Source organism: Balaenoptera acutorostrata, chromosome 1 (assembly GCF_949987535.1).
Source record: "Balaenoptera acutorostrata chromosome 1, mBalAcu1.1, whole genome shotgun sequence".
In the NCBI taxonomy this organism is placed as follows: Eukaryota; Metazoa; Chordata; class Mammalia; order Artiodactyla; family Balaenopteridae; genus Balaenoptera; species Balaenoptera acutorostrata.
Genome location: NC_080064.1, coordinates 80,739,917 through 80,766,966, shown reverse-complemented (window position 1 = coordinate 80,766,966; position 27,050 = coordinate 80,739,917). Strand labels below are relative to the sequence as shown.

The following is a 27,050-nucleotide window of genomic DNA, read 5'->3' as shown; positions in this document are numbered from 1 at the left end:
AACAAATAATATAAACATTACAAACAATAAAAATATGAGACTGAGTCAAATGGACATGCATATATTTCAGAATATTTTGTAGATGGGAATATTGTGAGCCTGAAAATACAGAATTTTAGAATCAGGGTGTATATTAGACCATGACCCTTCCCATTCCCCCACAAATATACACAAAGTATTGCCCCCCCTTCACAGGCTCAGACCCTACAGCCATATTTAGCCTATGGAATTTCACCCACGTTGATAGGATGAGGAATAGACACATAAGCTGGACTAATCAGATTCTTTCTTCCAAGGAATTTGGAATTTTACATTCAGAGATGATAATGTTAACCAATGTTAGCTAGCACCTGAACTTAGGTAGCAATCCCTTGGCACACATATGAAAAAGCAGAGAAAGTGGTCTATAGAAAAAGAAGAATAGAAAAAAAGTACAGAGAAAGCGATGAGAGAACATGTGGTCCACAGAGAAAGAAATGAATAGAGCATGTGGTTCTGGGCTCTTTCCAGGTTCTAGTTCTTCATGAACTGCAGTGGTACATTGTACGCCTCAGTTTCTTGAGGTAGTCCTATAGTCTTACAACTGTCTCCACGTTCTTCTCTCTCTCTTTTCTTTTTCCTTTTTTTTTTTTTCTTGCTTCAGCTATTTTGAGTGTATATCTGTTATTTGCAGTGAAAATATTCATTATTAAGACAGGGTAGAATCTTTACTGATGCACCCTATTCTGATATTAGAACAGGGACAATGGTTGTAGATTTATGCTTCAAAACGTAGAAATTTCTTGTACATAGGATCTTACCTTTAATGAAAAACTAATCCATGTTTGAAGGGCTTTTCTTTTTTTTTTTTTGAGGGTAAACCTATTTTACAATGAATTTCTAGGTAAAATTGCACATTTGAGGGATAAAGGATCCCAGTTTATAGGAAAATTCTTTTTGCTACTTTTAAAATCTTCTGATACTGTATTTTTCACTCTGAACATATATCTACAGGTTATGCTGTTAAAACAACCCATTTGTCTATAGCTAAGTGGGTTTTTGTTTTCCTTTGCTCTTAAAAAAATGAATTTAGATTTGAAACAATCTGAATTTTGATGCTTTCTTTTTACCTAGAGATTGCTTCAGAGTTTAGCTGTCAGTGGAAAAGCTTTCTCTAATTTTTCTCTCTTCATTTTGACTCTCATGAAAGATAATTTTTTGAAATTGTTTTCTTCTTTTCTGCTTTGAACACTAATTAGGCACAAAGGACAACTGAATTATTCCCTCAAATATTAACCTTTATACTTGTAATTTATTATGAAAAAAATGAGCTTCCCTGTCTGGAAAACAAAGTGGGATCTGAGGTTTGTCCCATAAAGCTTTATGGGATAAAAAAAAAGCGAGAGCAAACAAAACTTGAGATTTTTTAATTTCTTTATTTTTGCTATTTTCCCAAAGGCTTGTATAATGTAGAACCCTTGTATATAGTTGACAGAACAATATAAAACTACTGATTATTTACTATTTTTGACTTATAAAAATGGTAATTTCATATTGTTCAATCTAAAAGTTTCCTCATTTAATCACATATAATTTTGGTCTGTTTGAGAAATACTTTCCATTGTTTTGTTTGTTTTATCTATCTGTTCTTGGACATTTTCTATTTGGCGAAATGTTCATGGCTATCAAATGTAGTTTTTGTTTTTAGTGGTAAAATGAACAAGTTATTTCTGTTTCTCTTTTATATTATAAAATAATTTTTTAAAATGTAGACCATATGTGCTTGTGTAGATTAAATTCTAAGAGATTACTTTTGTTTTAAAACCTTTCTTCTTAAACAGTCCTCCTATTTTTGCTTCCTTCTCTATGCTTGAATGAGGGACATCTGTTTCTGTTTTCAGTGTTCTTTTGTTACAAGATGAAGTGGAATATCAAAGCTCTCCTCCTTCAACAAGGAAAGAATGCTTTTGTTTTGTTTTTTATTTCCTTTTATTTATTTTCATTGGTTTAAGAATTACAAATATTGGACAAAAAGGATGAACTGCTCCCTGAAAATATTCAAACAATAGGAAGCACAAAGTGAAAGCCCCTCTTCCATCTGCTTTGTTTCTACTCCCTAAGGGGTAACCACTGGTAATAGTTGGTGTGAATCCTTCCAAACTTTTTCCTATGCATATACATATGTGTGCACATATGAAAGTATGTATGTGTATATCTGTATCATTAGAAATGAGATCAAACTAAAAAGATCATTATCAACCTGTTTTTTAACCCATTAATAAATAGTGAAAACACTTCCAGGTTAGTACACACAGATCTACATTTATTGACTACGATTGTATGAATGTGGCGTAATTTATTCAACCACTCCCCACTGATGGAGATTTAGATAATTTCCAATATTTTGCTACAACAGCAAATGCTGCAATGAACATTGAGATACGTCTCTTTTCTTTCTGTAGCATAGATTACAGGAGATGGATTTAACAGAGTTAACAGTCTATATACTTAAACTTTTCAAAGATGCTGCAAAATTGCTCTCCAAGGAGGAAATTGTACCAGTTTAAACTGCTCTCAACGCTGTATGAAAGTACTCTTTTCCTTCTACTGTTGCTTTTATTGGAAATTATCAATCTTCAACATTTTTACTAGCCTGATAGGTACAAATTTATATCTCACAGTAATTTTTCTATATTATTTTCCTAATCACTAGTGAGATTAAGCATTTTGACAGTATATTTGTTGATCATTTGTATTTTTTCCTCTATAAATTGCTTGTTCATAACCTGTCTTAGTTATCTATTGCTGCATAACAAATTACCACAAATTTAATGGCTTAAACAACACACACTTATCATCTCACAGTTTCTGTGGGTCAGGGTCTGGCACAGCTTAGCTGAGTCCTTTGCTTTAGGTTTCTCACAAGACTATGGTTTCATTTGAAAGTTTAACTAAGGAAGGATCCACTTCCAAGCTCCTGTGGTTGTTGGCAGAATTCAGTTCCTCAGGGGCTGTTGGACTGAGGGTCTCAGTTCCTTGCCTACTGTTGGCCAGGAGCCACTCTCAGTTCCTTACCATGTGGGCCTCTCCAACATGGCAGCTCAATTCATCAAAGTGTGCAAGTTGAGAGGCAATAGACAGCTAGCAAGACAGAGGTCACAATCTTATGTAACCTAATCACAGAAGTGACCTCCCATTGTCATTGCTGAATTTACTGGATGCTGGCTACATGTAAGAGATTACACAAGAGGTGTGAAAATCAGGAGACAGGGATCACTGGAGACCATTTTAGAGTCTTCCCACCACATATCTTTTGCCCATTTTTCAGTAGGACTGTTTGTCTTTTATTTATTGATTTGCCAGAGCTCTTTATATACTATAGATATAATTGTGTGGCGGTGGTGGTAGTGATAGTGGTGTGTGTGTGTATGTGTGTGTAGAGAGAGAGAGAGAGTATTTTCTCCCTTGCTTGGCGATTTAACTTTTATTTAGTTACTCTTGTCAATCTTTTCCTTTATAGCTTCTGAATTTTGTTTCTTCTTTAAGAAGTTCATACCTTCCCCATACTTTTTTAAAATTATATTTTCTTATAATACTTCTTAGTTTTGTTAAAAGTGTATTTAGATCCTTAAGTCAAAAGGAATTTATTTTTGTTTGATATGTAAGTGAAAAATCTACTTTGCCAAAAGAATGATCAATTTACCTAGCACCATTTACCAAACAGTTCATTTATTTGATTTTTAAGAATTAAATGCTTTTTAAAGGTTTGTATATGTATGCCTAATTTATTCATATAATGGGATGATATACTAGCAGCTTCTGATTTTTTTTTTCAGTGATGTCCTCTACTGTTAACACTAAGTACTTTCAACCATTTAACTAAAGATATTTTGGAAAGATAATGGATCTGGGTTATTCTGCCTCTGATAGTTACATCTATGAACCTGGGGTAAGTTACTTCCCCTTTTCTTCTACCTCTGCATAGTTCCACATGTACCTCTTTTGGGCACTTATTTGCAGTTGTTAATTATTTGTGTAATTAATGTCCATCTCCTCCCACTGAACAATAAGTTCCAGACTAGGTACCTCTTGGATTTTGGTTTATCCTTGAATTCCCAGTTCTTAGCTCAGGGCTCAGCACATAGTAGGTGCTCAAAAATGATTTGTTTGGTAAATGTATGCATGCATACATTAATGAATGAGTGAATGTCATTTAACTTCTTTGGACCACCAATCTGTCATCTATAAAATGAAGAAATCAGGGCAGATTAATTCATTCATCCATTCAAAAACTTTTTATGTGCCCACTAAATGATCTGTAGTTCCCTTCAGAGAGACAAAATACAGTGGGAAAAAAATGCCTAGTACCAGTGTTATATTTGTTTATATCTATCTATCTATCCATTTATCTCTCTCCTTTCTATGTATAAAATTTCTTTTTTCCTATAAATGTTAGTTACCATTGGGCTATTAGTAAATCCCCTATAATGTTGAATAAATTATTAAATATGCAGAAATATTTTAATCTTAATAAGTTCTACTATGAGTAGTATTATAATTGTTGATTTTTTTTTGAAATGTGTCCATTTATATTTGAGGAAGTTTTATTGATTTATGAATGTAGTTGGGTTAGCTTTATATCTTTTTCTTTTTTTACTGCAAACTCTTTTCATGTTTTCTTTGTAAATGAAGCTGATAACATGAATATAAGAGATATAAAGTGCTTATATTTGTTGTGTCTCATTTATTTCTTTTTCATTCTGCAGTTCTGTAACTGGAGCTACAAAGTGTTACATTTTAGTTTCTGCAGGCTACTGCTTGCTCTTTTTCTTTAGTTTACTATACCTTAGTGCAAATGTATTTTGCTTCCTCAAATAGAAAAATTTTAAAGAAAAAATGTTTTTCACTCCATATAAGGAAGGTTTGCTGTTGTTGCTGTTTCATTTATTAAAGCTACTTTATTCATCCAGTATTTTTCAATTTTTCAATATTAACAGACAACAGTATTTCTCAAAGTCTTCCAGTAGGTTTACAGTATTAATTATTTACTTATTTTGGAATTGATATTTGAGTGACATTTTTAAATTTATGTAAACTATCTGGTTTGGATAAGTACATTCATTTCAAGATAATTTACTTTATCAATAAAATTCAGCAAGAAAAGTCTTAAAATAAACAATGATCTATAAAAAACAGCAATATTTTCACCTGTTATTCTTCATGTATTAAAAATGCTGTCATAAACAATTTTTCCAGAATTTTCTAATGATCTTTCAATAACTGAAAACTATTCAGTACTTGAGCACTTATTTTCTATAAGATTATATATTTAGTATTGATGATGAAGGACAAATTAAATGACCTTTTCTTATAAGTATCTTAAACAAGTGGAAAAGAACAGTTGAGAATGATTTTGACCCATTGACCTCTGCAGCTCACACACCACACTCTCACTGCATCTCTTTCTTCCATGATAAACTACAGGTGTCAGCAATATTCTGAAGAGCTCAGAGCACTTCTTTGAGAGCAGCCCCCGACATGCCTATGACACATTTACCTATAACTAGTAGCTATAGGAGAAATCCATTCTCCTTTAAGATTATATGGTACTGATAAAAAATAAACTATTTTCAAAAGTGTTGTTGAGTTTTTTCTGATAATAAAAATAATGCCCACAGATACCTAAACAAATGGAGAGCTATACGATGTTCAAGAATTGGAAGACTAAATATTGTTGAGATGGCAGTTCTTTCCAAACTGATCTATAGATTCCATGCAATACTTAACAAAATCTCAGGAGGCTCTTTTTTTTAGTAGAAATTGAAGCTGATCCTAAAATGTATGTGAAATTGCAAAGAAACTAGAATAGCCAAAACAATTTTGAAAAAGAAAAAACATGCTGGAGGACTTTCACACCTTATTTCAGGTGATATTATAAAGCTATAGTAATCAAAACAATCAGGTTTTGGCAGAAGGATAGACATACAGATCAATGAAACAAAATAGAAAGTCCAGAATTAGACCTAAGATTAACTGATTTTTTTACAAAGGTGCTGAGCCAAATCAGCAGGAAAGAAATTTTTTTTCAAATAATGGTACTAGTATAATTGGACATCTTTATGCAAACAAAACAAAACTTGGTCCTTACCTCACTCATACACAAAAAATTAGCTCAAAATATATCAGTCTATAATATATAATAGACCTAAATGTAAGAGCTAAAGCTATGAACTTTTAGAAGAAAACATGGGAAAAAAATTTGTAACCTTGGGTAAGCGATAATTTCTTAAGTGTGACACAAAAAGCACAAATAATAAAATTTTTAAATAGATAAATTTCACTTTATCAAAATTTAAAAATTTTGCTCTTCTCAGGACACCATTTAAAAAATAAAAAGACAAGACATAGACTGAGAGAAATTATTTGCAAGACATATATTTCATAAAGGAGTTGTATCCAGAATACATAAAGAATTCTAACAACTCAACAACTAAGACCACTCAACACAATACATTGGCAAAAGATCTGAATAGTCACTTCACTCAAGAAGATGTACAGATTAAATAAGCACATGAAAAGATGCCCAGCACCATCAGTCATTAGATAAGTGCAAATTAATATCACAATGAGGTACTGCTGCACACTCATTAGAATGGCTGAAATAGAAGACTGACAATACAAAGTGTTGTATTGGATTTGAAAAAACTGGAACCCTCACACATTGTTACAGCCACTTTGAAACAATTCAGCAGTTTACATAAAGTTACCATATAAACCAGAAAATCAACTCCTATATATCTACCCCCCAAAAATGAATACATATGCCCTCACAAAATTATTTTTATAATAGCCCAAAACTGAGAATAACTGTCCATCAACTTGTAATGTAATATATACATTACAACATCAAATGTAATATATAAACAAACTATGGTATATCCATACAATAGATAAATAAAAAAACTCAGCAATAAAAAGGAACAAACTATATATTTAACAACATAGATGAATCTCACAAATATCAAACTAATTGAAATAAGCCATAGACAAAAGATTATTTATTGTAAGATGCCATTTATATGAAAATTTAGAGAGGGCAAAACTGTAGAAAGTAGATTTGCAATTTTCTGAGGCTGAGAGTGGGAGAGGAAGTTGATACAAATGGGCACAATGGAACTTTTTCTAGTGAGAAAAGTGTTCTAAAACTTGGTTGTAATGATGTTTGTGAAACTATATAAATTTTAAAAACCCATTCAATTGTATATTTAGCATAGGTAAATGTTGTGGTATGCAAATTATACCTCCACAAAGTGGTTAAAAATAAAGCACAAACAGTTAAAAGAAGTACCAAATTGTGAGAAAATATTTACAATATACAATCAACAGAAGATTAATATCCACAAAATATAAAAACTCCTTTAAAATAATAAATAAAATATCTAGAATATTTAGAAATTAGATCTAAAGGGTAAAAGTCCCTCTCATACTACTATGAACATGTTATCACATTTCCTTCCAGACTTCTTAAATGCAAATTTTAACATAGTCAAAATTATAATTTTGTAAGCCAGATATATTTTGGGAAGTCTGAACATTTTTTTAAATTATTTGTTGAGGAGTTCCATGCAATCAACTAATTATAACACTAAAAGAGAGGAGCTCTGCCTAATAATAATGGGTAAGAAAACACATTTTGTTAGTATGGAATGAAGTGAGTAACAAATATATATTTCTTCTCACTACCACTCCTCTCTCTTTGTGACAGTAGTTAGAGCTTAACCTAAGAAATGCTATTAGGCTTCTCTTTCTCTGGTCCATTTAACCGTTAATATAGAAGTAGGAAGTCAAAGGATCTTGAGTCCCTATTTTGTTTCAGGAATTGTGCTGATGGATTTGGCTGAGGATTCAGCAGTGACCAAGAAGTGACAGACTTTCAAAGTCTCTCTATCTGGATGGAAGCAACCTACGTGTCCATCAAAAGATGAATGGATAAAAAAAAAAAAAAAAAGATGAATGGATAAAGACGATGCGTTATATATATAATGGAATACTACTCAGCCATTTAAAAAAATGAAATTTTGCCATTTGCAATAACATGGAAGGACTTGGAGGGTATTAAGCTAAGTGAAATAAGTCAGACAGAGAAAAGGCAAACACTGTATGACACTGCACTTACATGTGGAATCTAAAAAATTCAACAAACTAGTGAATATAACAGAAAAGAAACAGATTCATAGACATGGAGAACAAACTAGTGGTTACTAGAGAGAGAAGGGGGGAGGGGCAATATAGGGGTAGGGGATTAAGATGTACAAACTATCATGTATAAGATAAGATATAAGGATATATTGTACAACATAGGAAATATAGCCAATATTTTATAATAAACTAAGTGGAATATAACCTTGAAAAATTATGAATCACTATATTGTACATCTGTAACATATAATATTGCACATCAACTATACTTCAGTTAAAAAAAATAATGTCTCTATCTGGAGGCAAAACCAGCATTATACAAATAATTACAAATAATTAAATTATTACAAGATGTGAGATTAAATCAGAATCCTGTGTTCATTTGTCAATGCCCAAAGTATAAGCCCACCCTTGGCCTTGTATCTTTTTTTTTTTTTTTAATTAATTTGGTTGTATTTCTTTTTTTTTTTTAATTTATGTATTTATGGCTGTGTTGGGTCTTCGTTTCTGTGTGAGGGCTTTCTCTAGTTGTGGCAAGCGGGGGCCACTCTTCATCGCGGTGCGCGGGCCTCTCATTATCGCGGCCTCTCTTGTTGCTGAGCACAGGCTCCAGACGCACAGGCTCAGTAATTGTGGCTCACGGGGCTAGTTGCTCCGCGGCATGTAGGATCTTCCCAGACCAGGGCTCGAACCCGTGTCCCCTGCATTGACAGGCAGATTCTCAACCACTGCACCACCAGGGAAGCCCGGCCTTGTATCTTTTATGTACCATTTTCCTCATAATGTTATGTATTTTCTTTCCCCTCATTCAGCCCCTTCCTCATTGCTCATCTTCTAAACCCTTCCTCTCTGACCTCTGGATCTGTTCTAGTATCAGCAAACTGGCCTACATTCTCAGACTCATCCTCCTTAAACTGGCTATTTAACATTGTAGTTCATTGAAGATCAGGTCTAACCTCCTTCCCTTCTCTATAATACCCCCCCAGTTGAGTTCATCCTAACCCATGATGGTGATCTACTTGCTGATAGCTCCCAAATTTCTATCTCCAGCCCAGGCTGCATCCTTGAGCCCCAGATCTGTATATACAATTGCCAACTTGACATTGCCATATCACATCTTAAAGTTATCTCAAACTCAACATGTCCCAAATTCTGAATTTGTGAGTTCTGACTGCCCCATTTGAAAAAAAGAAAAAGGAAGGAGGGAAGAGAATGACACCATAATCCATGCAGTTGTATAAGCTGGAAATCTAGAAGTCGTCACTGTTCATTGTCTCCTCCCTCCTCCAACCCCCATCTGAGCTCTGAATAAATTAGCAGGTAAATTAAGAGTGAGGAAAATACAGATCAATGTGTTAGCTTTCCTACCGATGAAGGCCAGGTTGAATAATGTGATGTAGGTGTGTGGCAAGAATGAGCTTCCTAACTCCGAACCCCAGCTTTAGGAGGACTTACCTACGCTGTCCCTGATAGCACCAGACCACCAGAGCCCTCTCCTTACAAGGACAGGCTCTTTATCAAAAAACTTGGCCCCTCTGCAGACCCCAGAGCACATGCTCCCTGTAGGCAGGCCAGTCTTGAAGAGAAGAGAGGAAGGGCTGAATCTTGTAAGCCCAGTTACTCTCCCAAACTCATCCATCATACGAAAGGAGTATGAGATGAGGCAAGAAGCCAGGAAATTTTAAGGAAAATGCTCTTCATGAAAACCATAGGAGTAGGGAGGCATCACTCTCCTAATACAATGCAATATCAAAGCCTATTGATTTCATGTCCAAAATATCTCCGACAACATTACCTTCTCTCCATTTCTATTACCACCTCCCTGATCCAAGCTAACATCATCTCTCAACAAGACCTCTGCAATAGCCTTCTTACCATTTCAACTACTGGAAACAACCATTGTCTCCTATTTCCTATCTGTTTTCCACACATCATCCACAGTGATTTTCACAATGCAAATTTGGTCATATTTTTTTCTTCCCATCCCTTCTTCTTTCCCCCTTATCCATGGCTTTTGGGCCCACAGTGAGGGGTTGTGAAGGTTTCAATGAGGAAGTGACTTCTAAGTGAGACCTTAAGAATGACTAAGTATAGTTAGGTGAAAAGAAGGAGAGCAAAGCATTCCAGGCACAGGGAACGAGTGGGAAAACGTATGAGGTAAGCAATAGCCTGGATAGAGTTGTCCTGGGAAAAGAAAGTTTTAGAATGACTGAAAATAGGAGAATGATAAGCAGACAGCTTGGTAAAGAGTATGGAATTTTTCCTAAGGGCAGTGCGAAGGCTTTGAAGGGTTTTAAATAAGGTAGTGACCTGGATGGATTTGCATTTTCTGGCTGCTATGTGGAGACTGCATTAGGTGGGAAAGCAGTAGACTAAATGTGAGGAGACAATATGAAAGTCAAGGTGGACTATGGTGGTGGCAATGAAGACGGTGAAACAAACAGACGTGAGACATCCATATCTAAGAGGTAGAAGGAAGAGATTTGATGACGTGATGATTGAGGTGGAGTCAAGAAAGACTGCCAGGTTTTTAACTTGGACGGCACTTGAGAGGATGATGGTACACTTACTGGGAGAGGGAGCACTGGAAAGGGCTTTGGAAAGGAGACAAGCTAGTTTGGGACATTCTAATTTTGAGGTGTTCTTAAGACAACCAAGTGAAGACATTCACTAAATAACTGGAAGTATGAGTCAGCTGGAAATAGGAGGAGTTTGTAAGAGAGATCTGATGGATATAAAAATTTGGGAGTTATCATTTAGATAGTAACTTAAACCCCCCTAAAATTATTGATAATGAATGAGATGCTTAAGGAGAGCATATGGAGTAAGAAAAGCATCTCAGACAATCTTGAGGAACTCCAACATATAATGGTAAAGGAGAAAGACCCCACAAAGGAGACTGAGATGGACCTACCAGAGACAATGCGGAAAAACCAGGAGAGTGCAGTGTCACAGAAGTCAAAGGAACACAGTGTTTTTAGGATGAAGTAACCTCTTATATCAATGGTCCAATTTCTACCATCTACATCTCAGTTTCTAGGAAGAAATGGATCTAAAACATTTTCACACACTGAGTCTTTTTTTGTTTTATCTTCCAGGAATGTTCTCCTTCCTTTTTCTGCTTTTGGAAAAAGAAAAAAAAAAATGGAGTTTTTTTCTTTTACTTTTTTTTTTTTTCTATTGCTGTCTCTTAGGGCACCTTTCACAATTTACTAGTCAGTTGCTTCCATGATTATCTTCCCTGTTTCATCATGACCAGCACAATACCTGACACACAGTGCGAGTTCAATGAATGTTAGTTGAATGAATGAATGAGTGAATCAATAGGTATAAATAATATTAAGAATATCTATCACTTATTGAATATTTACTAGTTCTGGGCACCTGTGCTAGTGCTTGATTTATAATAACTCATTTAAGCCTTATAAAAACCCTATGAGGGTGCATAATTATCCCCATTTCATAGATGAGGAAACTGAGGCTAAGAGAGAAAAGTAACTTCTCCAAAATCACATAGTTATTAAGTTGCAGAGCTGCAATTCACAAACAAGTCTGCCTGATTCCAAAGTCCATTCTTTTAACTGCCATCTCTCTCAAGAGAAGTAAACATTCACATTTTACAGACATCTGTGGAAGAGACATTTTTGAACTGGCAGCTTTCCCAATTCATCTCAAATCATAGCACATAAGCAATAGCCTGCTCTTGCTCCAAGAATGCTTTACTCTGAGTCCCCAGTGAGTTGCCCTCCCTACCTTCAAAACAATCAGTTTTTCCTTCATTCCCTCACCTAAGGCTGCCTGCTTGATTAAACTCTGGCTTCCTAAGCAGGAGGTCTCTCTTGGGATCAGTACCCTACTTCTATTTTTCCCTTCCTTACAGTTCTTATCCCACTGGATTCATGGGAATACCTAAGACTCCTTGGCTTGAAGTGCCCAGAGTGGTTTCCTAGTTTTGGACTGTAGTCAGCATTCTGGTATGTGAGCTTTATGAGGACAGGGACCTTGTCAATCTTGTTCATAGAATCATACCCAGTGTCATGAACAAGTGTGATTCCCAGCATCCAGTAGGAACATGATAGATAAAAGTTGATTGAATCAGTCTGATGGTGGTGCAGCCCCAAAACTGGCTGACTATCACAGCAAGATAGACATGCTGTGCTCGGGCGCTTTACAGAGAGTAAAATCATATACTCATGGATGCCAAGTACCTATCAAAAGCTCAGCTGAGAAAAACCGTTTTCATGAAGGTTTGCATGAATGCTCTGTTGGTCAATCCTTCTAGACACAAAAGGAATGAGTGAGGTGAGAAGAGTAAGTTGTCTTTGGGAGGAGGGGAAATTCTTCACAAGTCACTATAGATAATTCACAAAAGTAATCTGTCTTAAGAATGACTTAAAGTTATTTATATAAGTATTCTCTGATTATTTATCTAAATAAAAATACACACATAGTAATAAGCTCTAAGAATTTCCTATCTCAACAGTTAAGGCTCCAAAAAGCTGGGGGAAATTTTGAATTCCAAAACAAATCTTTTTCATTGGGGGGTGGGGGCTTGATCAAATTACAGTAAATTCATGGATCTTCTCTTATTTTTGGTGCTCATTTCAGCAATTTCTTCTGGCAACATGCTTGCAGGCAAAATATTAATAGTTGGCTAGATGTAACCTTTATACTTGATTATGAATAGTGATCATCCTGGAATCTCCAGCCAGATTTCTTATCGTGGATGGCTACATGGAGAATAAAATGCATTGACCTGTGATTTAGGGAAATATCTTGCACATGATCACTTTTCCTGTAAAAAAATCCATTATTACCCATAGGGATAGAGAGATTAATACTTTATCTCTTAAGGGACCTTGCAGGCAGAGTCCCCTTTTTCCATTTTGTTACTTAGGAAAATTTCTTTGTCACAGAAAGCTTCCCTCGGGGGCTATTACAAGACCATTTTGTTTTTCTGCACAATTCAAAAATTGTTGCTTTTTTGGTACTAGTGCTTCTTTGCAACATTTTTTTCTTATTAGTCAGGCTGGCTATCACCGCTCTTTTCCAAAGCCCACTGCCAAACTCATCAATTTCTATTCCCAACCCTCAGGGATCCGTTTTTCCCCTTTTCACTAAAAGAAACATCCCTTATGCATTTGTGCATATTTTTATTTTAAATTTTTGGATCACAACCACAGTAGAGGAAAGAACATGCATATGTCTTTTTTATACCTCATTTCCCCCCTCTTATTACTGTTTAGCTGTCTCTTCTGGTGGTGTCCTCACAGACTGAATATTGACAGTCAGCTAGATGACACTGTACACTGGCTTCTGGCCCAAAATTGTAATCTCATATGGAATTTCTTACACTATTCAAAACAGACTTAGAAAGGTAGAAAAAAAAACTCGTACTTTTCTATCTTCCCTTAAAGCAAAAATAATGTGATTCCTAACTCAACATTCCATATATATAACTACACACTTGTGTGTATTTAACTTTTTGCATCTGGTAGCTCTCTTTTAAAAGGATAAAGAAATAATTTTACTTCCATTTGATGTAGTAGTGCCACGTTATTTAATATGTAAATATTTCTTAATAATCTGTTATCCAAACTGAGTGAGACAAGCAGTTTAGCCTTCATCTTTTATGGAAGGTCATTGTGAAGGTTTATTGAATTTTAAGGGAAAAAAATTACCTAAAGCTCTCACTGACAGTGTACTAGACGGCTGTGCACATTTCCTTTTGCCCTTGGGTCCCTAGTTACAGATATTAGGAATTCAGTGTTGGCCACATACTTTTCCCAGCTCACAATACACACTCGAAAGGAGGAATATAACATGGGTCCAGTATGAAAATAGAACATGCAATGAAGTCACCTTGATGATGGGTGGCCAAGTGATCTGTATGAGTCCCAGGGGTGACCTATACTTGGGAAGTGTCTGGTGCCCTGATGTCTGCAATGGATCAGGGTGGAGCCTGGAAGAGCAAGTTGCTTATTTAGTCATGAAAGCCTGAAAGCAGAGACAATATATATTTAGACTACTGTGTATTCAGTGCCATTAGCACCTGACACCTGAGTCAAAGGGGCTCAATAGATATTTATTGGATGAATGAATGAATAAATGAAAAAACATCTCGACATGTCTGGCAAAATGGTGAAGCAGATGCCGTAGAAATCTGGGCACTCAAAAGATTAAAGAAGCTTCTCGAAGAGAAGACGTGTTCAAAGAAGTGAGAGGACTGACCCTCCATTTGTACTGCTGATTTGTGCTAGAGAAAACTACATAATGATACGGAAGTGGTGTCACTATAGATTCTTGGTTTCCAATATCAAGAGAAACCCCAATGCTGCCCAAATGCAAAGGGTCGGGGCTGACCCACTCTCTGCAGCAGCTGTTTCAAAGTTGCTCCACTATCCACAAGCCTTCTGCCTACCTCCTTCAGATCACTTTGTGCAGAAAGAAAGACTGCTGCCAATTTTATGGAGAAAACAGACAGCACCTAAGCAAAAGAAATAATCTCATCTGCCTGACACCCGTGTAGAAACATGTCAAATAGAAGTGTTACCTCTCCTTGTCCAAGTCTAATCTTAGTACCCTACTATTCTACCCCCTCAAGGAGCTCACTCTTTCCATTATCGCTCTTTTAAAAAATTTTAAAAGTTTTATTGAAGCTTTTTATTGAAACTCTTTCATTGAAACAAACAGTGTATATTTAAAGTGTACAGTTTGATGAATTTTTACATATAGCTATACCTCAGAAGATACCATTACAATCAAGATAATGAACATATCTTCACCCCCAAACATATCTTTGTGCCCCTCTGTAATCCCTTACCCCCACTCCTGTCTCTTCTTCCTACTCCACAATAGGCAACCACTGATCTGTTTTTTTTTTGGGGGGGGGGCACTGTAGGTTAATTTGCATTTTCTAGAGTTTCATATAAAGAGAATCATACAGTAAGTATTCCTTTTGTGGGCTGGCCTTATATATTCATCTACTGATGGGCATTTGGATTGTTTCCAGTTTTAGGCTGTTATAAATAAAGCTGCTATGAACATTCTTGTACAAGTCTTTGTGTGGATGTATATTTCTTTTATCTTGGGTAAATACCCAGAAGCGAAAGGGATAAATCATATTTTTTAACATTTTAAAGAAACCACCAAGTTTTTCTCCAAGGTTGTTGTACCATTTTACATTTCCACAAACAGTGTAGTAGAGTTCAGTTGCTATACAACCTGCCGAATACTTGGCGTGGTCAGTCTTGCTAATTTTAGCCATTCTCACAGGTGTGCAGTGATAGCTCACTGTGGTTTTAATTTGCATTTCCCTGATGGTTAATGAGCATTTTTCTGTGCTTATTTGACATCAGTATATCTTCTTTGGTGAAGTACTTGTTAATTATTTTGCCCAGTTTTCACCAGGTTATTTGTTTATTGAGTTTTGAGAATTCTCTATATGGATATAAGTTCTTTATCAATCACATTTCAGGTAATTTCTCCTGTCTGTGGGTTGTCCTTTCATTCTCTTAACAGAGTCTTTTGAAGAGTGAAAACAATTTTAACTTTGATGAAGTCCATTTTATCAAATTTTTCTTTCATGAGTCATGATTTTGGTGTCATATTCCAGAAAACTTTGCCCAACACTAGCTCACAAAGTTCTTCTCCTAAAAGTTTTTCAGATTATATTGTATATTATTTCTATGATTCGTCTTGAGTTAATTTTTATATATGGATCAAAGTTTGATTTTTTGCATATGGATAATCAATTTTTCCAGTATCATTTGTTGAAAAGACTACTCTTTCTCCACTGAATTACCTTTTCAGCTTGGCCAAAAATTAATTGACCATGTATTTGTGGGTCTATATCTTGGACCCTCTATTCTCTTCCATTGATCTATTTGTCTATTATAATGCCACAGTGTCTTGAGTACTATTTTCCATGACAGTTATGTCATAGGCCACTTGCCAGCCTACGAATTGGTTTTCTTTGGATCAGGTTCCCATCCATGATCCAGTCAGCTGCAGCTGAGTGTTAGTGGGAGGAGGCTTGCAAAGTACAAAGCAGGGCTGCTAAGGACCACCTCTTCATGTGGGCTGAAAGCAGGGCAGTTTTCTTTAACATATGCCGTGCTTATGCAGGCATTAGGGTCTATCCTCAAAACATTCCAGTCTCTCTCTGCATCCAGTTTTACTCCCTTCAGTAAATTTCTCACACTGTAGATCTTTCTAAAATGCAAATCTGATCATATAATTTCTTTTGAAAAAATCCATCAATGGTTTCCCATTGTCTTTAGGATAAAGTCCAAGTTCTTGTCCTTTGAGGTCCAACTACTGCTTCCCCTTCCATTTTCAATACATACTACTCCCCACTCTCCACTCGTGTGCTATATGCTTGCCATATGAATTACTTACAATTCTCCAAACATGCTACACACTCTTGCTCTTCTTAGGCTTTTTTCATGTTGCTCCCTCTGCAAGGATACTCTCCCTCAATTCCTTCCCCCCAGCTAGCTTTTATAAGTTTTTAGATCCCAGTTTAGATATAACATCAATTCAGTTCAATAAATATTTATTAAGCAACTAATATGACTTAAGAACTGTATTATGAGTAAGGAATATAATATGAACATCTAATACACCCTCATGTTCTATATAGTCTAGAGGAGGAGGTGGACATTAAGCAAGTAATTATAGTTAAATCCAAATCCACAATGATGTAGAAAATAACATATAAGAAAATCATATTCCTGATAATGCAAAACCGACTATAATGATTCCAGCCATTAATCCTGTCCTCTGCCCAGTCCCCATTTTCCAATGCAGTGGGCTAAAGTTCTTGACTTGGGATGGAGAGAGGCAAGGTGAAATGGAAGAAGTGGGATTCTGCATTCCCAGAATAATTCTGCATTATTCTCCCAACTCAATCTTCTTGGATTAGGCAGATGAAATGGATACCAAGTAACTGGAATTTGTGATATGATCCTGGAATTCCCAGCTAGTCATAGGACCTAGAATCATTCCCAGCATGTTTAAGCTGGAACAGTCATGTACTAGCAGATTGCTCCAAACTCTAACCAGGAGACCAGGATAGATTCTGATTACACAGCCAGACCCCTGGAACTCTAGCAAGCAAACTATGTAGGCTTACTCCAGTCATTTCGTAAACCTCATAATATGACCTTGTAATTTATGAAACTGAATTTTGGGGCTCGATTTGTTCAGTCGTAGTGGGTTTTACTATACACATAAGACCAGTATAACAAAGGGAAAACATGTGTACTAGATGTGAGTGTGAGGTAAGGGGGCGGGGGAAAGCCTGTCTGAGGGATACTTAACTGAAACTTGAAGAATGTAGCCCAGATGGAGCAGGAAGATGACCTTAGGCAGAGAAAGCCTTCTCCAGGAAGCCTTCCTTGGTCCCCCAGACTAACTCAGGTCCTCCTCCTCCGTGTTTCCAAGGCCCTCCTCGTACTTACTCCTATCTAACGCTTATCACACATATAACAATGGTCTTTTTCTTTCTTTATCTCCCTCCATTAGACTGTAAGCTCCTTGAGGGCAGGGACTTAATATTTAGGACCCAGTAGCCTATAAATGCCCTTTGTGTGAAGTAGGAAGGAGGAATCCCAGAAAGACCCTCTCTGGGCAGAGAGATTGAAAAAGGTGATACTCTGTGCAGAAGAATTAGACATTAGGCTGATGCAGGCCCACAAATACAAGAACTGCTTCACAAGAAAAGGCATTTTGTGGGAAGAAAATGGCGTCCCTTCCTGAAGAAAAATTTAGCCCTGCACTAAGGGGCATGATTTGGTGAGTAGAGAACAGTCTGGATTTTAGCCTCTACGTACCTGCTTGGCTGAGAGTCTTTGTGCAGAGCACAAACTCCACAAGTGTACATAGTGACCATGGATTTTTCACTACAGTCTCTGCAGTGACTAGTAAAGGGCCTGACATACAACAGGGAAATATTTAAAAAGTAGTCCATAAAAATAAAAGCTTAGACTAGGGCCCTCAGTACTGCCTTAGTACCAACCAATGTGTATTCCAGATGCGCATTATCAGCTATGACTATGGAGGTGCCTGGCAAAAACTGGTGGTACCATGTGGAAGGCAGTCATTTCCAGCAGAAGGCTCACCAGTAGCTGCTGAAGATACTTTGCCATCTCAGAGGAGGAACGAGGTAGCTGGTGGGACCTGTTTCTGAGTATACATGAGACTCTTTCAAGGAACTTCGCAGGGCTTTTAAGGGTCCTGCAGTAAAAAGTGGTGGCAAGCCCAGTGAAGGTTACTTCCAGGTTACTTTAGGAGGAAAGAATGCACTTGTGTATGAACTAGCCTCCAATGTTCTGTATCCCTTGGGAACTTCAGCCTGATCAGAGTATGAACTGAGGAGACTAAACTTTGACATAGTTTTTGAACTTGGACCGTGAGCTATGATATACTGGGGCAACAACTAAGTTTGTGAAAGTGGATTTACCAAAACAGAGTTAGGGGAATTTCTAAAAAGTGTCAGGCAGTTATTCTAAGATATCACTCATTGAAAGGTATGCCATTATTACATGTACCCCTAAGCAAGAAAAAAATGCCAGTTACAAACTATGATTTTTAAAACACACCTTGATTTCAGAGATGTTACAATAATTTTTTAAAAAGTGTTACAGGGGCTTCCCTGGTGGCGCAGTGGTTAAGAATCCGTCTGCCAATGCAGGCGACACGGGTTCAAGCCCTGGTCTGGGAAGATCCCACATGCCGCGGAGCAACTAAGCCCGTGAGCCACAACTACTGAGCCCGCGTGCCGCAACTACTGAAGCCCTCGTGCCTAGAGCCCATGCTCCACAACAAGAGAATCCACCGCAATGAGAAGCCTGCGCACCGCAACAAAGAGTAGCCCCCGCTCACCACAACTAGAGAAAAGCCCGCATACAGCAACGAAGACCCAACACAGCCAAAAATAAAATAAATAAATTTAAAAAAAAAGTGTTACAGAATTGATGAAATATAGATTATAAAATGCTTCATATTTTTATGCTTCTAATATATTGCTATATATCTTTAAGGAAAATACCGGTTATTTCCCTGTGAGAGCAAACTAATGGTCCAAGTTCCCTTGACAGGTACATCTTCATGGCAGAGTACAGTTTGCTATCAAAGTTTCATAACACCATCTGTTAAGATCATTTTCATATAATTCCATGCTCATTGAACAAGTAATTTGGTGTTCCTGGAACCCTTCTCTACAGGGGAAAGAATATGTTGACCAATCTGCCTGAGTATTCCATTATGCTTGGCAGTCACAACTTTTACTGTAAATTAATATATCACCATGTGATTTATACATTAGTCTTTTATGTGTTTCACGCATCTGAGCCTGATCAATTCTAGTCTGATTCTCAACCTGCAAAGCTAAGTGCTAAACTCTAGAGGAAATGACTCCACAGTGTTATCACCGCGTGAGGCACTAGTTGAACAATAAACCGACCTCTTTCTTTGTCAACTTTAAAATACAAATAGCACTTTGAGCATGTGACTTTTGATCTATTCGACCATAAAATATTTGAGAGCTGAGTGTGTTCTATTTATATTCACATCTTCCACAGGGCCCAGTATAATGCTTGGAATATTGTAGGTACCACATGAATATTCGAAGAGAGGATGGCTCTACATTTCAGGGCATCTTTCAGGTATGCCTGGAGACCACAGCCATTCTATGTTGAGGGTGAAGTATGGCACTCAGGAACGAATCTGAATGAGAATTTGTAAGAGAGATTTTAATACCTTGCAATAAAAAGAGAAATGGATAAGAAAAATAAAGATGATACTATCATGTTATATTTTTAGACCTGTATTTCTATTTTGAACTAAATGTTTCCTAAATCTATGTTTTACAGGTTGCAACCACCATTCTTTCCCTTCTTACAACATATTTAGAAAATTTAAGTAAATGATACATGATAGAGATTTTAATGTTCATTTTGAAGACATTTAATTTCATTTACAATTAAACTAGAAATATCAAAGTTCAATTTCTAATCATTGCCATGTGGCTAAAGGAACACATTTGTACAATTACATCTCCCAGTTATTGATTACAAAGGAAATCAATACATATAATGCAATACTTTGGCATACTATTTTATGTTCATTTTCTTTAGTAAAACACATGGGATGGCTGAAATTACAGATGCCTTTTTTCCTTGGATGGATCTCAAGCAAATATTCTGGAACATCTGGAATCTTTCACTCTAGAAAAAATAAACAATAAAGACATTTCTCAAGTTTAATGTGGGTGAAAGTTTGATGAAGGCCTAGAGAGGGCTTTCTTCTAACCAGGGAGAAGGCTGGCTAGTTAGTTGCCAAGAATCCCTAAGCAGTGGCATCTACCTATAGTGGGAGATTAGTCTCTCAGCCTTATAAGTCTAGTCAATTGATCTTGTCAGGTTTCCACAGTTGCTCAGACTGTTGTTATTTCCCCTTCTTTTCTTTTCATTTTTTCCTGAACTCACTGCAGTGGGCTGAGCCACTCCTCTGACCTTGCTCTTACCAAGGTCACCAATGATCTTGCACACCCAGTGCACTCCACTTGCTTATATAACCTCTCTGCTGCATTAACTCAGGATGTGCAGAGACCCTGCTTTGTGCTCACCAGTCCCATTTCCTTTTCCTCCAGGGCCTACAGCCCAACTACATTTCCCAGCCTTTGCCTGCAGTTAAGTGGAGCCATGTGACTAGATGCTGACTAATAGAAAGTGAGAAGTGATGTGTGCCACTTCTGGGCTTGGCCACTTCAACTTACTGCGCTCACGATTCTCCATGTGTGCTGTCTCTCTTTCCAGGGGATCCAGTAGACGACACTAAGACCTTAGGGGATGGCAAAGCCAGATGACAGAAGGACCCTAGGTACTTGAGTAACTGCTTTGAGGCTTCCCCTCCCCTTCCCACTAACTTCAGTGGAGTGTGATGTGAATAAGAAGTGAAATTTTACTGTCTTAAGCCATTGATATTTGAAGTTATTTGTCATAGTAGTTAAGCTGTTCCCAATACTTCCTTGGCTTCTGTGAGGCTGCACTCTTGCCTAAATCTCCTCATATCCCTCTGTCCCTCCATTTTTTTATTTTCTTGGCTTGCTCTACTCATTCCTTAAATATTTTTTTTTTATCTGTTTCCCTAGCTCACCGTTTTCTTTCTTTACATATGTTCTGTGAACAAGTCCACACTCATGGTCTACTTCGGACATGCTGATGAGTTAGAGTAGTAAATGTGTTCCTAAATATTAGATATAATTTTTACTAAATATGTGTATACGAAACTTATTTTGTATCATGTTTTATGAAATTTTGTTTCAATGATTTTGAAATCTTTATTATTTCCTCATCTCCTCCATTCCCTGGTAAATTGAGAGTTGATTATATGCTTTTGTCTAGTTCTTTTACTGGACTATAAAAGCTCCTCATCTACTCAACTAATATTTATTGAATATGTGCAAGGAACTGTCTTATTCTTTTTTCTTTTTTCACTGACAGTGCCTAGTACAGTACCTTGCATGGTATAGGCAATTGGTGAATGTTGGTTGAATTGAACAAAATTATTTATTGCATACTTTCCATGTAAAAGTCTCTGTGCTGGTGTTACTGTGAGACAAAAATAAATATAAGGCTTGATCTCTGTTTACTCTCTTCACCTCTCTCTATGCCAAACATCCTCTGACCTCCACCCCAATTAACACACGTCATAATATTTGAAATTCCACAAATGAGACTGTCTTACAATTTTGGTACTCAGAGGTGGGTCCTCTTCGAGTGAGGCCCTAAGATAAATCCAAACTTGGACTTGACTTTATTACTAGGATAGTAGATTTTTATTTTAATTGAAGTATAGTTGATTTATAATGCTGTGATAATTTCTGCTGTAACTAGGATAGTAGATTAATCAATGTTTCTTTTTCTTCTTTTTGCCTGCAATTCAGGAGTATCGGAATGTGGAGAATTAACCATTTTTATCCAACACGATTTTGCATTTTCTTTTTTTTTTTTTTTTTAAATTTTATTTATTTATTTATTTATGGCTGTGTTGGGTCTTCGTTTCTGTGCTAGGGCTTTCTCTAGTTGCGGCAAGCGGGGGCCACTATTCATCGCGGTGCACGGGCCTCTCACTATCGCGGCCTCTCTTGTTGCGGAGCACAGGCTCCAGACGCGCAGGCTCAGCAATTGTGACTCACGGGCCTAGTTGCTCCGCGGCATGTGGGATCTTCCCAGACCAGGGCTCGAACCCGTGTCCCCTGCATTAGCAGGCAGATTCTCAACCACTGCGCCACCAGGGAAGCCCCTGCATTTTCTTTTTGATTAGGTCATTTGAGACCACAGCTTACTTTGTATCTTTTATTGGGTAATCCCATTCACTGGAATAACTAATAGATTCATATATTGTGCTAATAATGTCAAGTTTTAACACTTTAACAATAGCCAGTCGGGCTTTTCCTTTCTTTCCTTTTTGTTTTCAAAGATTCTTCCCCAGGTCAGAGCATTCTTTTATTACAGTGAGTAGATATGCTTTGTGAATTTTCTCCAGAGGTCAAACTGTTTTCCACATCTTGATTTTCATTCTCAACTGCATTTTCCTTTTAATGTCTTTAAATATTTTGGCTTTGAGCCACATAATTTGTCTTTAGATTTTTCTAGTTGCCTGCATTTTTTTTTGCATTAACTTATTCAAGATTTCTGCCCTTTTCAAGGTTTCTCCCACTCATAGAAGGTTTTTTGACATTTATTTTGTTTATAAAGAATTTCATCAACCATTACTACTTTTACTATTACAATTATTACCATTACTTATACTACTATTTCTATAGTATTACAGTTTAGTTGCTTAATTCTTGTATAAACAAACAGTTTCATTAGTGAGACAAGTTCCTGATCATGGTTGAGTTCTATTTGCTGGTGGTGTGATCTGATGCACATCAGTCAGTCAGTGGTGTACACTCACAACAGAGTTTTTGTTTTTGTTGGTAACTGCTTTTGTAGTGATGTTATAAGAATTTACATAGTACATTATAATTTTATTTATTGTAAGTCCAATAGTAAACTGAGAATGTCCAATTTTAATGGATTCTACAGATGGAATAACCCAAAAGACAACTCCCCAAAATTGGCTGAAAATTTATATACATTTGATTGTTTACCCATTTGTGTAAATGAAGAAGAAAATTTTGTATTTTGAAAGAGTCCAAAGAGCTGTGTGACGTTGAGAAAATTACCTAACCTCTCTTTGCCTCATTAGGTTTTAGGTTTTAATGAAATTTAATGAGTTAGAACAATGCTTGGTAAATAGTAAGCACTCAAAAGTGTTAGCTATTATTATTAACTAATTCAGCAAGTATAAATACCTGTCGTTTGGAATCTATGTTTGCTGATAATGATGATGAAGTCACCATCCTATAGTAAAGGGAATGTTTCTCATTCTTGTCAAATATGTGCAATTACAGTGTATTCCTCTGAATGCCAATGACATCTTGAGGGTTTGGAAAAGCAGAGTTTTACGATAGCTGCTAAATTAACAAATGAAAAATTTTTTTCTTTTTTAAATGAGAACCCAGAGATTCAGAACAGCCAAAGAACTTATTAAGGCAGGACTAGTAGATTCCTCAGGAAATTTTGATTCATGTCAAACATGTTAGCAACTTCTATGTTTGCTCAGTTCAAAAGCAACGAGAATAGCTCCTAATCAATGTTTCTCAAAGTGTGGTCTGTGAAACTCTGTCCTCAGACTCTGAGGTGGATACTTGTTTAAAAAGTTTTCTAGAACTCTCTCGGGACCTACTAATTCTTTGAAGGGTAACCAGCATATAGGGTGCTTCTTATATAACTTTAATTCGGAGACCCACAACACATTCAGTAATGCAGGGAGAAAGTATGTTCACAGAATCAAATTGGACCAAACCCAGGGCCCCTTTTAGAGTAGGCTTTTCCGTTAACTGAGATGCTACACTTGATGCTCTGCTTGTCCATCAAGCATCTCCCAACAATTGGTCCCCGTAAGATCCAGAAACCTTCTTCTGCCATCACTCTACAGTTGTGTCCGGCAATCTCGAGTCCTTTAGCTGTTTTCCTCAACAGTAGAAAGAAAAGGAACTGTGGCCCTCTCGTGATTGTGGAAATCAAATATGGGTCTGTTCCACCTTAAAGGGCCTAGGCTTGCCTAAGTGTTTGGGTCTTGCAGAGTTTGGGCACCACCATATTTGGAGCGTGCCTACTTTGGGGCGGGAACCTCCTTGAGAGTGATTAGGTCAGCGCTGGGGGAGGTGACCTTGTTGGGTTTCTGGCACCCGAGAACAGTGGTGCACTGTTTCTGCTGCACCCGTTGGTGTAATTGGCCCAGGCGCTCCACCAGCGCGAAGCCGCCGGAGAGCTCCTCGCTGGCCGCCCCCGCGGCCCGCAGCTCGGTAAGAGGCGGGAAAGCAGCGCGCCTGCGCCGTGGGAACCGGGGCCGAAGGCGAAAAGCGGGGAGCGGAGGGGGGCCGTTGGAGCCGAGTAGCGTACAGAGCGGCGTGTGACGCGGGGACGCCGCGCGCTCCCAACGTCGCCCCGGTTTGACGCACACGGCACCAAACTGTGAGTTTCAGGGGTTATTTGGTCGGATTCGCCGGGACCCGTGTGGGTTTCGGGCCTCTGGGTTGTGGCGGCGGCGGGACTGAGGGTGGCGGAGGAACTTGGGGGACCCGGCCTTCGGCGCTCGGGCCCGGGGAGCTACGCCCTAGGCTGGGTCCCAACCATCCAAAAGGACGCATTTTGCCGCACAGGCTAAGATGGCGGCGGCGGCCGAGGAGGCGGAGTTGGTGCTACACAAGGAGCCCGGGATCCGGGTTCGGGGAGGCGGCGGCCGCGGCGGCCGCGGGGGGCGGCGGTGCCTGAGGTGAGCGGCGGCCGCCGCCGCGGGGCGGGACTCGGCGGAGGTGGGGAGTGGGGGGGGGACTTTTCCACGGCGGCGTCGGAGGATCCGGTAGCGGACACAAAGGGGCTGAACTGGGCACTAGACTTGGGGGTTTTGTTTAGTCACATGAAGCTGAGCAGCCAGTGAGCAGTAGGGGGAAGGGGCCGAGATCAGGCGGCTTGGGGAGCCTTGCGGTCGCCATTGCAATGCACTGAGTAACGGGGCGGTCCGAGAGCAGTCACCAACCCCTCTCTTTGGGGCTGCTCTGCCTCGGCCAGAAGCGTAGGCTCTGGCGTTAACTGTACACACCCCTCCCCTAACGTGGGACCAGGACCGCAGAGCCCTCCCCTCCCCCTGTTTTGCAAGGTCTTATGCCGATAGGTGCCTGGGAAGTAACAGCAAGAGGTAAATCGCTCAAAGTGTTTGGGTTGCCAGGGGCTTGGTGGGTGTCCAGCTAAAGCTTTTTGCTTCTCCAGGTCTGATTCCCTGGCCTTTGTGTCCCTGGGAGCTTAATCTCTGCCAGAGGAAAGCAGGTGTGCTCCACTCCTCCCGTGAACCTGAAGATGAGTTGTCCCAGACCCTTCTCAGTGATTGGAAACTTAGGTGGTGGAACTAACGGTTTCTTGTTACGAGACTTCCACAGACGACTCTCGTGTTGGGATCCATCCATGGTTTAGCAACATTAGTGGAAAACTTTTCTTGAACTGTTTTAAGTAATATTGACATAAATTTAGTTGTTATAAAACTTTTATGTTTAGACTTCGTATTTTGTGTGGTCATTAAGAAGTACTCAACGAGGAGAGAAACACAATTGAGAGCCTGAATGATGGTCCTGTTTTGTATACAAGTTAATAACTTCAACAGAAATAACCAAAACACCATCATCTATTCTGGCCGGTCCTAACTAATGCCAGGCTTGTTGCATCTGGATGATAGATTAGATTTGCCTTAATAATATGTTGCCTCTCTGCAGTAGTTTAGTTACATAGTTTTGGTCCCACAAGAAAAAGAGCATTTCAAAAAATAGACAACTCAAATTGCTCAAAGAAAGGAAACCTGCTGTTTGCCTTCAGTCATATGTGTAAGTATCCAGGGAACTAGATGGCAGCAATATTACATCGATAGGTTTTTGTAAGAAAAAATTATAAAGAAGTTACAGTTTAGTTTAGACATTTTAATAGGTGAAACATGAAGGCTTGACTAGTATGAATGCAGTGATATGTATATTGCTGTTAAAATCATGGTGGTGTAAGTTTTAGAATTTCTAACAATTTAAACTTATACTGCATTTACATCTACATCATACTTGGTATATTTGTAACATTTGAAGTACAATATTGGGGAACAACTAATGTTTTGGCCAGGTCACGTTAACAAATTAAATTACTTGATTGAAGGGATATGTAAGCACATTTATATAACTAGCTTTAGATCTCTGTTCACATCGAATTTGAACTTTTCAACATTACTTAAAACTTTGATTTTCCTTGTTTTTTTTTTTTAACCCAGATTTATGTTTCCCCCCTTTTAGGTTTTCTCCTTCTAATAGAGAACACTCTTGTATTAACAAATAGGAGATATATTAATATCAGCAAAATTATTATTGAATCATATAGTTTTAGTGTAGAAGGAATCTTAGAGAACAACTAGTATTACTCTCTCTTTTTCAGTATATTGAGGGCCAGAGATGATTAAGTTAATGGCATGATGGAAAATTGTCTCTCAACTTATACCCCATTAGTCTTTTCATTGGTCACATTGCTGGGATAAGGAGGTGACCATCTGCAACTAATAATGGTTATAAAACAAAACAAGGGAGTATGCTTGAGAGTACTTGTTATTCAGATACTATTATATTAATGAGGAATTCTGTGACAATAATTTAAAACTTTTATTTAACTTGATATGGTAACTTAGTTTTTAAAGTGACTTCCAAAGTGAAACAAAATCAGTTACAAAAT

At 37.8% G+C, this 27,050-nt stretch overlaps 1 protein-coding gene across 21 annotated transcripts in view; it reads left to right on the top strand.

Annotated features, from left to right (window-relative positions):
- The first annotated feature begins 21,045 nt into the window (after positions 1–21,045).
- Positions 21,046–27,050, top strand: part of ZNF644 (zinc finger protein 644) — a 125,646-nt gene continuing 119,641 nt past the window's right edge. For 4 of the 21 annotated variants that reach the window (XM_057552050.1, XM_057552012.1, XM_057551989.1 and 1 more), the window contains exon 1: positions 24,465–24,601. The gene's annotated coding sequence lies outside the window, so the exon portion shown is untranslated. The other 17 variants (XM_057552058.1, XM_007176340.3, XM_057552031.1 and 14 more) reach the window with 14 other exon arrangements.